At 47.3% G+C, this 11,399-nt stretch overlaps 1 long non-coding RNA gene across 1 annotated transcript; it reads right to left on the bottom strand.

Moving 5' to 3' along the window:
- Nucleotides 1-77: 77 nt before the first annotated feature.
- LOC106557671 lies at nt 78-9,594 on the bottom strand. Its single transcript, XR_005377979.1, has 3 exons — nt 9,409-9,594; nt 9,137-9,306; nt 78-1,160 (listed from the first exon to the last, which is right to left on the bottom strand). It is a non-coding gene; the product is annotated as an uncharacterized LOC106557671 (long non-coding RNA).
- Nucleotides 9,595-11,399: the final 1,805 nt, after the last annotated feature.

The following is an 11,399-nucleotide window of genomic DNA, read 5'->3' as shown; positions in this document are numbered from 1 at the left end:
AGGGTTGGAGGTGCAGAGGGAGAGGGAGAAGCAGTTCTTCAGCTGAGCAGAGTTCAATGCGGGGCTCCATCCCAGGGCCCTGGGATCATGACCTGAGCTGAAGGCAGACGCTTAACTGACTGAGCCCCCCGGGCATCCCTAAACCTAAGAATTTTTATTTTAACTATTATTTGCCCTCCTAACCCTTCAGGTCCTAGAATCTAAGATACACAAGTGGTTACATCTATGCTGGACCCATTTCTCAAGCACACACAAATAACGACTTGCTGGTTGGTATATTTTTTTTTAGGATAAAAGGACAACAAAACTATTGTTTTGTCCTAAAAAAAAGGACAACAGTTTTGTTAGAGTAAACTCAAGCTACAGAACTTTTGCTTGTGCTCACTTGTAACCACAGAAAGCTTATCATGCCAGAGATTACCCCATATCTACCCATCCGGACCTGGTACGAGTCATTGGGCAGAGAGACACTATTTCTTTACCATCTCATTCTGAATGGACTGCTGAGAATCCTGTAGAATATGGCACTTTATTCCAAGGGAAGATTCTTTGAGAGGGTGGTGGAAAAGGTACTGGGGAGAGATGCAAGGGCAAGGGCAGGTTAATGTCCCATTGGGGAAGTACCATGTTATCTATCTTTTGCTGTGTTTCTCTTTGCAAACCCAGTGACAAGCACCAGCATCAGGCTCTAGGAGAATCTTAAGGATGTGGGTGCGACTGGATCTGTGCATGGATCCTCCTGATGCTGGAGAAGGCCAGGGCTTACGTTCGCATAGCCTTTAACCTGATATGAGCCCTGCATAGCTGTGTCCTTTGCAGGTGGATGCTCTCTCCCCCCTCCAAGGGTTGTTGTCTGTCCTTTGGCATCTAAACTCCTCTACAATTGGTGTGAAGTGCTCACTCTGTTTACTGTGAAAGCAAGATTAACCCAGCCCTTCTGATAAATTGAAATGCAAGTATCGAAACCAATACGCCCTGGTGCCGAGTATCTCTACTGACCCTTTCTCCCACTTGATAACCCACAGTGAAGTTTTCTATCAGGATTGAAATGTATGAGGATGATCTTTACTTCAGTAAGAAAGATAATGTGTCATCTCCTTCCGGATGTATTTCAGACGTCTTTCCAGTCTTTCCAAGGTCCGGTCATCCTTTTTAAATACCTGCAATAATACAAAAATGTTTAATCAGCTATTGCTATGCAGTACCCCTCTTTCCCCCAAAGTATTAACTAGTTCTGATCATCGTTGTGGCATCGTTTTCCTTCCACCCAGTTAACCTCAGGGTAGTTTCCTATCTGAGGGATTGCTAGGGCAAAAAGATGCACGTTTCCCCATGTGTTTGCAGTTGTTGGCGTAAGCGTGCGTTATATCTGGTGCGTCTTTTCTCCACCCTAATCTTTGAAGCTAATCCTCCAGTAGGTTGTGATGTGAGCACACCACTATAGTCCAGTACACTGTCTCTGTGTTGAAGGAGCATAGAGAATAAGTACAGGTGTCATAACTCAGTCTTTTGAAACCTGCCTACCTCTTTGCATTTCCCTTTATGGGTTCCCTGTATTCAAAGCTGTTTTTCAATACCTGATGGGAAGATTTAAAGGAATCTCAACTTCTCCACCTTGAACTGTCAATGGTATCTCAATGAAACGGGGAAAAAAAGAATAAACTTTCATATTTCCTCCTGACCCTCTGCCTTCGGTTGCACTCCCAGAACCTGTTTGAAGACCGTCTTCTGGGAAAGGAATTATTGCTTTGAATGGGGTTGTTGGCGTTTGCAGACAGGGTCTGGGGAGGTTGGAGTCGGCCCCTCTCTCCAGGTTGAGTTTGTACCTTGTTTGGCTGGCAGAACTGGCCTAAAAGCTGTGCAGAAGGGGAGGGCAGTGTGGGGAAGATGGTGGTTCCTCCTGTTAATGTCTGGCAGCACCTGGTTGAGCCAGGTGACTGTTTAGCTAAACCACAGCATCAAGGAAGGTGAAATGCCTGCCTGTTTACAGGAAGCTCTTCAGTCATTTCAAAGGCAACCCTCACAGCAATACGACCTGCTTACAACGCAGTAGGTGGCTTAAGCCCAAACAGGAAAGCTAATGTATGCATGTCTGCATACATAGAACTTCCAGAAACAGGTGTCAGGGGAAAGGATGGGTTCCTGAGCTAACTGGCTGGTCATTTGGGAAGGAAGTTCAGGTCAACACTTAGCCTGGGTCCCCTGGGGCAAGGTCATTTGTAGGACCTCCTACCTCATCTGCAAAATGGGGAGAATTTGATTTATAGGATTGTAGAATTAGAGGATTATGGTGAAGTTAGACAAGTTTGAAAACCATCTGGGACATGGGAAGCATTCAGTATGATAGCAGCCCTTGTTCTCTCCCATTTGGCTCAGAAAATCGGCACTGTCTTTAGGCAGAGTGTGTCCCCACTCTGGGTCAGGTGGATTCTCTCGATTCAGTGTGTTGAGACTGAGGGGGTCACCTGGGTCAGGAGATGCCCAGCAGTGGGCAGCTCCTTTATCTTGAAGACAATGTAGCTCATAAACCGGAGGGTGTGCGTGTGGTGGCCTCTTTCCTCATTCCCTAATTGGTTGCATTAAAAGTGTAAAGAGCAGGGGGGAGATACAAGATAGTAGGGGTAATTCTAAGGGTGGGTTTCTAGGTGTCTTCAGAATGGCTTCACATAAGCAACGGGGTTTCAGCAGGGTTTACCAGATTTCCTTGGTTCCTGCATGTACATTTTACCCCCCCCCCCCACTACTGCCATCAACACACCCTAAGATCTCCCGATGCATTTCCTTGGTGTTGTGGAAGTTCATTCTGAATCTATCAAAAAGCTGTATTTGGCTAAGTCCATGTTTCTGACCTTGAGTTAAGTTCAGATCTGAACACTACAGCAGCAGGTTCACACCTTTGCTTCTTGCTTTGGTATCACTCCCCCATTTTGCAGTTTCTGCACCCAAATGTATTTATTTAAAGAGGGCACTTTTTCTAGTGGAGAAAGCCTACGCCTCTTGCAGAGCCTTGATCCTACCAGTTCCCCCAGTTCTGTTCTCTTTATTTCCAAACAAAATCATGAAGCACTTAAATAAGGAATGCCTATTTCTTTTTTTTTTTTTTTTTAAGATTTTATTTATTCATGAGAGATGCAGAGAGAGAAGCAGGCTCCATACTGGGAGTCCAATATGGGACTCCATCCTGGGTCTTCAGGATCACACCCTAGGCCAAAGGCAGGCGCCAAACTGCTGAGCCACCCAGGTGTCCCCTGACTATTTCTTTTGAAAAAAGAAATTTGCTGTTTATTGCTCTTGCATAACAAATCTCTTTGGCATTGATTTTTTTTTTTTTAAGATTTTCTTTATTTATTCATGAGAGAGACACACAGAGGCAGAAACACAAGGTAGAGGGAGAAGCAGACTCCCTACTAGAAGCCCGATGTGGAACTCGATCTCGGATCCCAGGATTACTCCCTGAGCTGAAGGCAGATGCTCAACCACTGAGTCCCCCAGGCGTCCCTGGCCATTGATTTTTATTTGAAGTCACAGGCAGTACATTATTCATAAATGGCAGAGAATGTCATATATCTTTCAGAAGTATCTAAAAGTAAGTGAATCTTCAGTTGAAGGAAGTATAAATTCAAAAGTGAGTTTTTAAAGAAAAGCCTAGGAAAGGTTTAGATAGAAAATTAAAGTACATTTTGCCATAAAATGTAACTGTCAGAGTAGCATGACCCCAAATACAAATTAATGATCCTATTGAATTTGTATTTTTTTAAATTAAGGTATATTTCACATATTAGTGTCCAGCATAGGACATAATGATTCAGTATTTGTACTTTGTGAAATGATCATAGTAATTAGGAATGCCCATTTTTATTTTTTTATTTTTTAAAGATTTTATTTATTCATGAGAGACACAGAGAAAGAGAGGCAGAGACAGGCAGAGGGAGAAGTAGGCTCCATGCAGGGAGCCCAACGTGGGACTCAATCCCGGGACTCCAGGATCAGGCAGGCCCTGGACCGAAGGCGGCGCTAAACCACCCGGGCTGCCCTCTTTTCTTTTTTGAAAAAATATTTATTCATGACAGACACAGAGGCAGAGGCATAGTCAAGCTCCTTGCAGGGGACGAGGGACTCAATCCCCCAATTGGGATCATGTGCTGAGGCAGAGGCAGATGCTCAACCGCTGAGCCATCCAGGCGTCCCAAGGAATGCCCATTTCTATTTTAAAAAATGGATTGGCTTTCAAAGCAACCAGTCTAATATGCCCAAGGAAACCATTGCTTTTGGTCAAGTATGACTGTTTTGTAGGGATTTATGATCTTGCCACACATGAAAAACTTCAGAATTTTGCCTAAAACAAGCCCCCAAACCAATTAAAGAAAAAAAAAAAAAATCCTAGGTCCCGTATCACTGGGCTGTAATAAAAGACTATTTCTGAATATTGAAAGAAAAACGGAGCATTAGTTAAACTAGGCCAAAATCGGGATAAGGGAAATTTACCTCTCAAAAAATGACTTAACAGTTATGATATTTTAAGATAAAATCTTGCAAATGTGTTCAAAGGAAGCATCAAACTCTGTGTAGTCAAAAGTGGGGGCCCCCGGGTTGCTCAGCTGGTTGGGTTCAGGTCGTGATCTCAGGGTCCTGGGATGGAGCCCCGCAGCACCAGCAGCACCAGCACCGGGCTCCCTGCTCAGCTGGGAGCCTGCTTCTCCCTCTCCTGCCTCCCGCTCTGCCTGCCTGTGTGCTCTCTCTGTATGTCAAATAAATAAATAAAAATTTTTTAGAGTCCAAAGTTTTTGAAAGTGACCCTTATGGGAGAAGAAACCTCCCAAATGACCTGCAGAACTGCCCCTCTGTCCCCTCCCCTATTACTTCCACCCTCCAACCTTTTGTAAACAACTTACTTTAAGCAGAGTGAGTTGAATCGTGTTCTAAAGACTGAGGTATGAAACAAAGATGAGCTTAATTTTATCCTGAGTGGATTATTGTGGGTCTTTAGAAGCTATGAAACCTGCTGGTACACGCTCTAGCTATTACCAGCGTTGAAGACGCTTGTCTTCTTTTTCCTATTTACTTCCCATAAATCAGTTTTGGGGCTTCCATTTTTGTTTTCTAACATTTGCTGATAACTCTGGGGAAAATTATTTCCACTGACTTCTCGAAATGTCCTGAGTTAATTGACATCTCATCTTCATTTTCTCACATGGCGAGGACCCCAAAGAAAGAGGGGAGGAGACGCTCATGGAATTTTAAGATTGCTACTCTTGGGGATTGCAGAGGCCAGTGAAATAGGGGGGAAGTAGGAGGAGGCTTAGGTGGCCAATTTTCTATTTTTATCAAGTAAGGATGATTAACAACAGCGCAGCAAATGCCTCTTTCACATCCACGTGGCATTTTACACTCTTAAAACGTTTACTTGTTGATTTGCTATCTACTCTTAATTTAAAAAGGGACAATCAAAAAAAAAATAAATAAATAAATAAAAAAATAAAAAAAAAATAAAAAGGGACAATCATGGCTCCTACAAATATAAAAGGACACATGATAAAGATTTTACTAACGGATGTATAGCTGATTCAAAGGAGAATCAACCCCCAAACCACAGGCAATCGGGGATATTGAAGTGAATTTACAGAGGTGGAAAACACAGTATCCACAGGGCAATAATCACTTGCATTCCACTGAATAAAATTCATTTGCATTTCTATGGGCAAGAGTCATGGGTATTACTGTGGTTTCTCAACAGGGTTGTGAAATAGCTCAAAGACAATGAAAGGCACAGGTAGCCTGGATAATAACTTCTCGAAACCAGCAGTCCTGGAACTGGGGAGCAGGCATTGTGTGTACCTGTTAACTGTATCCCCAGCGCCCCGAACATTGTAGGTCCTCAATGAAGATTACTTGAATGAACGGATGGCTGGTTAGATGGATGGATGGATGGATGTTCTGTGGAATTTCCCCTAAACTCTCTTGTGTCTTTTTGGAGGTAAAAATAGTATGCACAAGTCAAATATTAAATCCTAGGTTGATACTGTTGCTTCTGGAAAGCTCTTAAGGAGTTCTTATTTTAAAAACAGAGTGTGGGGGGCGGGATCCCTGGCTGGCTCGGCGGTTTGATGCCTGCCTTTGGCCCAGGGCGTGATGCTGGAGACCCTGGATCGAGTCCCACATCAGGCTCCTGCATGGAGCCTGCTTCTCCCTCTGCCTGTGTCTCTGCCCCTCTCTCTGTGTGTGTGTGTGTCTGTCATGATAAATAAATAAAATCTTAAAAAAATAAAAATAAAAACAGAGTGTGTGTAGGGGTGGGGGTGGTGGGTGTGGGTGTGAGTGTGTGATGGGATGGGGAGCAGGAGATTAGTGTTAGAGGCACAGGCTTACGAGAGGTTTAAAAATTATTTAACCTCACATTCTAGAGTGGTGGTTCTCCACCAGGGACGATTTTGCCCTCCAGGACATTTCACAATATCTGAAGACATCTGTAGTTGTCACAATCGGGCGGGGCGGGAGGGACAGGGAGCTGCTGCTGACAGGTAGTGGAGAGAGACCTGGAATATGCTAAACATCCTACAATGCACAGGAAAGCCCCCAGGATAAAGGAATATTCAGCCCAAATGTCAATAGCGCCAGATTAAACAACTCCATTCTAGGGAATGCCTAGAGCATTCACCCAAAATCATTCAGAGAGAAGATTCTAGACACCCAAAGAACATCATTTCTTCTCCCCGCCCAGCTGGAGTTTACCCAAAAGATTCTTAATAATTCTGAGTTCCGGGGGGGCCGGGTGGCTCAGTTGGTTAAGAGTCCGGCTCTTGATGTCAGCTCAGGTCATGGTCTCAGGCCGTGGGTTTAAGCCCCACATGGGCTCCATGCTCAGAGGGGAGCTGGCTTGAGAGTCTTTCCCTCTCCCTCTGCCCCTCCCTGCTCAAGCTGTCTCTCTCTAAAATAAACAAATCTTTAAAAAAATAATTCTGAGTTCCCATGTTCTCTGCCTCCATATCATCTATGGTTGTGGCCTTGACCTCTTGTCTACTTACTGCCAACATGGTATAAACAGCAGGAGCCAGCTTGGAGATCTATGTAAACAAGGCTTCATGGTGGCGCTGTACTGAGATCTCAAAATAGATTATGGCCTCAGCCTACCATCTGTTGGTGGGGTTGGGTGGCCTCTATGCACCTCAGTGTGTCTGCTTTCTGGAAAGCAGAGGCTGGACTAGGTCGGCTTATCTGCCAAAGACCCTTCTGTTCCAGGTATCAGTATCAGGAGCTTCCTGTACTCAGGGCTTGCTGGATGGAAAGGGCTCTCAGGGGTCACTAGAGGAGGCTGTTCCTCTGCAAGCAGAACCCCGAGGTGACCAGTCCTAGGACCATGGGGAGGAGGCAGGCCTGGGCCAGGAGGAGGGAAGCGGTGTCCTGCTGAGTGGCACCCCTGGTTCCCCTGCCATCCAAGTACTGCCCTGTCCTCGGCCTGCTCTCCTGGACCTGAGCACTGCTCTCAAAGGCCCCAGGGGTCTCTCTCCCACCTCTTGCATCCAGATCTCTCTCAAGATGAGATAAAAGCTTTTAAGTATCTCTCTTCCTGGGGGTCGCCTTGCTGAAATCTTGAAAAGTGTCTTCTCCAATGCTTATGAAAGTGTACTAAAAAAAATTTGGAAAACACAAGAACAATAAAAATTGTCCTTTTAAAAATATTTTATTTATTTATTCATGAGATACAGAGAGAGGCAGAGACATAGGTAGAGGTCCTTTTTTCTTTTTTAAGATTTTATTTATTTATTCATGAGATAGAGAGGCAGAGACATAGGTAGAGGGAGAAGCAGGCTTCATGCAGGGAACCCGATGTGGAACTCGATCCCAGGACCCTGGGATCACGCCCTGAACAGAAGGCAGACACATTCATTCAACTGCTGAGCCACCCAGGTGTCCCTCATCCTTCTTTTCGTAGGAAAATGTTATTACCTCTGGAGAGTAAGAGGGGGCTCCTTGGTCTTTTAAAAATTACTTATTTAGGGGTGTCTGGCTCAGTTGGAAGAGCATGCAACTCTTGATCTTGGGGTCATAAGTTTGAGCCCCACATTGGGTGCAGAGATTCCAAAACCAAACCAAACCAAAAACCAAAAAAACTTTAAAAAGAAAATAATAAAGGGATCCCTGGGTGGCGCAGCGGTTTGGCGCCTGCCTTTGGCCCAGGGCGCGATCCTGGAGACCCGGGATCGAATCCCACATCGGGCTCCCGGTGCATGGAGCCTGCTTCTCCCTCTGCCTGTGTCTCTGCCTCTCTCTCTCTCTCTCTGTGTGTGACTATCATAAATAAATAAAAATTAAAAAAAAATAAATAAAAAAAAGAAAATAATAAAGAATTATTTACGTAAAAACATTGTAAAAGTGATACACGTTCACTAAAGAAAAAATAGAATAGATAAAAACGAGGAAAATTGTAAGATGCACCTGGATGTACCACACTAATGCAAGATGTTAATGACAAGGGAACTGCTGAGTTTGGAGCAGGGTGGGGTAAGGGGGTGGGGGATGGGAAGGTGGGGGGGTGGAGTAGATGTGGGGGGGTATATGGAGCTCCTGCTATCTGCTCAAGTGTTCTCTAAATCCCAAGCTACCGAAAAAAAAAAAAAAAAAGTCTATAAATTAAACTAGATTTTAAATATCTACCTGGAATCCTTTTGTCCAGAGACAATCACTGGATAAATACTGCGGTGCTCATTCTTTAATTAGGGAAAAATAAGTATATTCTTAGCAGTAGGGAGAGGAGGAAATTTTTTTTTGGAGGGGGGAGAGGAGGAATTGTAATAGCAAACCTTCCATGAGGATTACCACATGCGTGCATTGTGCTAAGTGCTTCCTATTCCCATGACCGCACTGAGCCCTTCCAATTCTGTAATAAGCCTTACAGAGTGCTTCGTCTGTGTGGCCACTCTTCCCGTTGTTTTATATTTACAATTAACTCACTTAATCCTTGCAACCATCCTGTGAGGCTTGTATTATCCCCCACTTTACAGGTGAGAAACCTGAGGTCTGGCAGTTTGGAAGTTGTCTCTGATTCTGTGGTTGGGAGGTGGTGAAAGTGATGTAGGGTCTCTGATGACAGAGCCACTGCTATTACTCCAGATTTTAGAAAATGAGAGCTTGGAGATACCTGGAATCGGGATTAGTAGGTGGCTGGAAGTGTCCTAACTGATTCAGCTGATCCTGGGAGGCCCGTTGTCCTGCTTCCTGGAGCGTGAAACGCAAGGCCCTGGAGCCCAGCTCAGCGCCTTCCTAACCACATTGCCTTGTGCAGGCCACTCTGAACTTCGCTTTCCTCACCTGTAAAATGGGTGTGATTTAGACCTAGCTGGCGGAGCTGCTGGAGGATTAAATATGGGACCCCATGCACGTTTTAGGTGCATGATAAAAACCAAAGCTCACCTTTCTCGAGCCCCAGCTGTGTGGGGGACGCTGGGTCACAATCTCTGGTCTTTTCTGTGAGCCTGTGTGGTGGCAGAGTGGAGAAGAGGGCCTGGGGTTTGTAGCTGATGTGAGGTGGGTGGGGATCAAGGGGGACTTCCAGGGGAGCAGGGGGGGGACAGGGTGGGGCCTACTTTGATGCCATAATCAGTGTATCCAGGTGTTTACATTTCCTCTACCTCAATAAGCATTTATTGAGTGTTGACTGTGTGCCATGTCATGTGTCCAGCACGGTTGCAGATCCGGGAGAGAAAGCAGAAAGCAAAGCAGACCAGTCCTGTTGGCCAAACAATGCTGCCTCCCTTCAGAAGTGCAATGCAGCACCTCTAGCCGCCTGCTTCTCTTCATGAGGAGCTTCACTCCGACATGAGATAAGTCACACTTCTCGGTTTGGGATCGGCCTTCCTTCATCCAGGATCCCAGACACATACCTAGTGGCTCATAGCAGACACATTAAAACACACCCATATTCCATGTGAAATCTATGAAGTGTGACTACTTAAGACTTTGCTTTAGTTACAGCAGCGTAGGTTACAAGGTTTTACACTTTGAGGCTCTTCAATTACATATAGATTTTTAATTTCCTCCTTCCTGTCTTTCCTTCTGTCATTACGACTCATTTTCTGTTCTCAAAGGTTTTTTTTTAGATTTGTATCCTTTTTTTTTTTTTTTTTTAAGATTTTATTTATTCTGAGAGACACGGGGCAGGCTCCACGCAAGGGAGCCTGACGTGGGACTGGATCTCAGGTCTCCAGGATCAGGCCCTGGGCGGAAGGCCTGTGCTGAACCGCGGAGCCACCCAGGGATCCCCGGTTTTCAGTTTTAACAGGCACTTGAAAGTTAATGGGTTCTAGGCCCTGTGTGGGACAGTGTGTGATGTGGGTCTGAGTGGAGGAAGTCAGGTGTGTGCGTGAGATTCTCAGCATGCTTGAATGTGTCCGAGTGACAGACGGGCAAGTGTCAGCCCCAGAGGTAGCTGAGGAAAGGAGTGTGTGCACGTGTGTGTGATTGTGAATCCCAGGGATCCAGGTGGGAGCCTGAAGGTGGGAGATGGTAAATAAAGGATGGTGGGTGAGGGGGTCTGAAAGTGGAGGGAGGTAGGGTGCATGTCTCTGTGCGATTGTGATTCTGGGGCACATGTGTGTGAGGCCTAAGATTCAGGATGGGTAGATGAGGGAAACCAACAGCAGGTGAGTGTGGTAGGGTGTCCAGGTGTGAGATTGTGTCAGGGTGGGGTGGCAGGGTGTGTGTGCGTAGGTGTGCCTGCATGATCCTGAACGTCAGCGAGGTGGCAGGGTGAGTGCGTGCAGGTGTGCATGCGTAACCGTGGGTGTTGGGGAGTGCGCAGTTGTGCACATGTGACCGTGGGTGTCGGGGAGTGAGGTGGCCGGGTGTGTGCGCGCGCAGGTGTGCACGCGTGATCGTGAACGTCAGCGAGGTGGCCGGGTGCGCGCGCAGGTGTGCACGCGTGGCCGTGGGCGTCGGGGAGCGAGGTGGCCGGGTGCGCGCGCAGGTGTGCACGCGTGGCCGTGGGCGTCGGGGAGCGAGGTGGCCGGGTGCGCGCGCAGGTGTGCACGCGTGGCCGTGGGCGTCGGGGAGCGAGGTGGCCGGGTGCGCGCGCAGGTGTGCACGCGTGGCCGTGGGCGTCGGGGAGCGAGGTGGCCGGGTGTGTGCGCGCGCAGGTGTGCACGCGTGGCCGTGGGCGTCGGGGAGCGAGGTGGCCGGGTGCACGTGTGGCTGCGCGTGGGGGTGACGGTGGGGAGCAGGCGGGTGGGCACGAGCTGGCGGCCGCGGGGCTCGCGCGTGGAGACGACGCTGGCGGCCGCAACGGGGGCTGCGGGGGGGGGTGGGGGGAGCGCGGCCCGGCGCGTGCGTGGGCTTGGGGCGGCGGCGGCGGCGGCGGGCGGGCGCGCGCACGGCGGGGCGTGGGCGGGGGGCGCGTGGCCGGTGGG

This window comes from Canis lupus, chromosome 24, assembly GCF_011100685.1.
Source record: "Canis lupus familiaris isolate Mischka breed German Shepherd chromosome 24, alternate assembly UU_Cfam_GSD_1.0, whole genome shotgun sequence".
Lineage (NCBI taxonomy): Eukaryota > Metazoa > Chordata > Mammalia > Carnivora > Canidae > Canis > Canis lupus.
The sequence above is the reverse complement of the archived record's forward strand: the minus strand, read 5'-3'. Positions and strand labels throughout refer to the sequence as shown.